Consider the following 3,825-nt stretch of genomic DNA (forward strand, 5'->3'; position numbering starts at 1 on the left):
TGTGCCACTCAATTGTCCCTCCTGACTAGTGTAGTATTGTATGATATGATATGTTATGGCTTAGCATAATGTAGGATATAGTATATAGTATAGTATAGTACAGTACAGTATAGTATAATACAGTGAAGATGATTTAACACATGTAAAACATTTAGTAAAGTGTAAAGTGTATCACAAACCTCTACATTCTAGTTATTATTTTAGAGGCAGCCAGGTGACACAGTGGACTTGGAATCCAGAAGACCTGAGTTCAAATCCAGTCTCAGATTTTACTGTCTGTGTGACACTGGTCAAGTCACTTAAGCTTCATTTGCCTCTGTTTCCTCAACTCTAAAATGGAGATAATTATAGCTCCTACTGTACATTGGCCTACTATATAAGGTTGCTGTGAAGATAAAATGAAATGATACTTGTTAAAGTGTTTGCAAACCTTAACATGCTACTTACAGGGGCAGCTAGGTGGCGCAGTGAATAGAGCACCAGCCCTGAAGTCAGGACCTGAGTTCAAATGCAACCTCAGATGCATGACACTAGCTATGTGACCTTGGGCAAGTCATTTAACCCCAATTGCTTTGGCTTCCCCCCTCAAAAAATGCTACTTATAAAAGCATGATTATCTTAAAGCTTCATAGGATTTGTATTAGAAGAGATAGTTAGAGATTATCCAGTCTAGCCTTCTCCCAGAGAGGGCTCAGGATTGTAGTTAAGATTTGGAAGGGACCTTAGAGGGCATTGAGTCTAATTCTTTATTTTATAGGTGAAGAAATTGAGGCACAGAGAGGTTAAGTAATTTGTCTAGGGTCATATGACTAATTAGTGCCTGAGGTGAGATTTGAACTCAGGTCTTCTTGGATCAAAGTTCAGTGCCTTATATACTTCAATAAGAAGTGACTTTCTTGAAGCTCAAGCCAGGATTCATACCTGGGTCATCTGGCTCCAAGTTTTGCAGTCTTTCTAAGATGCCACGCTGCCTGTTCAAGTTATTGTTACCAATAGCTGAGCCCTCCCAGGTGGCCTATGAGAGAGGCTTTCAGCAAAAGGAACCTAAAATCCCCTGAAAAGAGTCTCCCAAGTCACCTCAGCTTTTAATTAATGTGTTTCAAACCTTCTCCCCTTCTCCCACCAAACCTGCTCATTAATTAAAAGGACTCATTTGGGCCAATAGGAGGGCCAGAAACAGCTGTTGCCTCTTTGTTCCCGGCACCACCTGTCACGATTTGCTGTAAATTGATTGAACAAGACACGAAGGGGGGAGAAGGAGGGAGAACTGAGCTCCTGGCCCCAGGAAATCCAATCGCGAGCCCAGTAATCGGGTTCAGTTTACATCTTTATCTGCCAAAAGAAAATCCATCTGCTCAATTAGGCTTTGCTGCAGCCAGGCCCAGGTTGCACTGCCTGGGAGAAGGAAGGTCCAACAGCAGCTGAGAACCGGCTTCCTCAGCTGCCCCTCGCACCATCTACATCCCCAGCTGAGGGAGGACAGAATCCACCCTCCTTCCCCCTGGATAGCGGCCTCATCCACTCAGCAAGAGCAGCATTCAGACAGCGCTTACTATGCCCCGGGCACTGTGCAAAGCACTTCGTGAACACCTCACAAGGACCCTGGGAGGTACGTGCTATTATTATCTCCATTTTAGAGTCTGGATTTGAATTCAGGTCTTCCTGATTCCAGGTTTAGCACTTTGAACCTGGAATCTATTGAGCCATCTAGCTCACACACACATTTATGTGTACATACATTCATATATTGATAAACATACAAACACCCACATGTGTACATAATAAAACAACCCATATTTATACAGCACTCACTATGCTATATTATATGATATATGATACATGTAAATGCACACATGACACATATGCGCACATGTATATATGCATGTAGGCATGCATGCACACCAGGGGTGGGGAACCTGTAGCCTCAAGGCCATACGTGACCCTCTAGATCTTCAAGTGCAGCCCTTTGACTGAATCCAAACTTCATGGAACAAATTCCCTTAATAAAAGGATTTGTTCTGTAAAATCTGGACTCAGTCAAAAGTCAGCACTCAAGGACCTAGAAGGCCACAAGTGGTCATAGGATGCCCACCCCGTGCCAGGCACATTACAATGATGATCACATGTCATCCTCACAATGACCCTGTATGGTAGGTGCTATTATTATCCCAATTTTAGAGTTGAGGAAACTGAGGCAAACAGAAATTAAGTGACTTCCCAGAATTACAGAGCTAGTAAGTGTTTGAGTCTGGATTTGAACTCAGGTCTTCCTGATTCCAGGCTCAGCACTCTATTCACTGTGCACTCTACTATATATCATATATCTTACTATATACATGCACACACACATCCCTATATATTATATATAAGAGTTTGCACTATCTCTCCCATTATAACTGAGCTCCTCGAGAGCAGGGAATGTGTTTTTGCTGTACTTGGCATGCCCAGAGCCTACAGTATCTGTCACACAGTAAGCCCTTAAGATAGATGTGTTTGCTAACTGCTTGGTTGGCCGTGGTGAGCTCTATTGCAGCTGCTACTCTTCATCACATTTCCCACCCTCCTAAAAAGTAGAAGTTAGTATTTGCTTCATCCTATTTCTATGGAGGGATCCTTGAAAGGGCAGTCTCTTCTGGGGCCTTGCCCATAATTCTTTTGGAGTTGGGCTACCTTCACGACATTGGCCCAGGCTTTGGGGCCAAGGTGGATCTTAGCCAAAGGCAAATAGGTGTCAGCCTAGATGGTAGAATTTGAGGCACCCTGAAAATGTTGTCTACCCCCAAATCTCTCTCTCTCATTGTCTGATATACCCTCTATAAGAGTTTCATTGCCTTGACTTAAAACATTCTGCTTTCAGAAGACTCCTTTTAAGAGGCAAATCCCCCCAAGAGGAAGTCATTGGACATTGTCTGTTATGAATGCTTTAGTTGGGTCTGGCTGCTGGACGATTAGTAGTCCTTTGGCTGTAGAGGATTCCATTCAAATATGTGCTGAGTGCCTGCCGAGTGCCTGTTTGCTGAATTGCTGCTATACTAAAGGGGCACACATTGTACGGTGAGATGTTGCTGACACCACCTGGGCTTTGAACAGCTTTCCTCTTTCCCATTCCCCACATTCGTCTCTGCTAGTGTACCTCACTTTGAAGGTGCTGCCATCTAAAATCAAAGTTCCCAGGTGGAAGGAAGGCAAGATCTGCTCTGTCCTCCACATATCCTTTGCCCTCAGATACCATTTCCCTGATCTTTCTTAGGGTTAGAGCCTGGAGCTTTCACCAGCTACTCGGAGCCCTTTAACATCTATTGGCCTGGCTCCATCTGTATCAGAGAGAACAAATGTCTCTAGTTTGTTGCTCCTAGCCACCTGTGAGTTCAGGCTTGGGTGCCATCTTCCTTCTCTGGGTGGTGAGGCACCATGATGTGGTGACAGTGGATGGCAGGAAGGGCAGATGGGCTCCAAGAGGGGAGAGTCTTCAAAGCTAGGAAATACTATGAGGACACAGGATGCCTGGAAACAGGGAAGGAGAGAGGAGGCATCAGCCAGAAACTCCCTGCTTTGCCCTGTCTGGGCTTGGTCCTGTCTGGGTTCATCCCCTCTTTGGGATAGGTTCAGCAAGCAGGGATAATAGAGACCATCATTGTCCAGGAGCAGGGATTTGTTAGAGCCTTCTTCAGGCTGGGAAGAGATTTGGATTGGACATTAAACCTGGCAGACAACTGATGGAGGGAGTGGACTGCAGGGAAGAGTCATGTTTTTTAAATTCTTCCCTCCCTCCTCCATTCTTTCCTTTCCTTTCCTTTCCTTTCCTTTCCTTTCCTTTCCTTTCCT

At 44.6% G+C, this 3,825-nt stretch overlaps 1 long non-coding RNA gene across 1 annotated transcript in view; it reads left to right on the forward strand.

The window, feature by feature from the left end:
- The first annotated feature begins 1,153 nt into the window (after positions 1–1,153).
- Positions 1,154–3,825, forward strand: part of LOC138159028 (uncharacterized) — an 11,990-nt gene continuing 9,318 nt past the window's right edge. The window contains exon 1 of the long non-coding RNA XR_011167775.1: positions 1,154–1,609. This is a non-coding gene — a long non-coding RNA (uncharacterized lncRNA). The remainder of the gene's footprint in view (positions 1,610–3,825) is intronic.

The sequence above is a fragment of the Petaurus breviceps genome, unplaced genomic scaffold (assembly GCF_028583685.1).
Source record: "Petaurus breviceps papuanus isolate PSGF00001 unplaced genomic scaffold, PetGlider_PUasm1.0 175, whole genome shotgun sequence".
Lineage (NCBI taxonomy): Eukaryota > Metazoa > Chordata > Mammalia > Diprotodontia > Petauridae > Petaurus > Petaurus breviceps.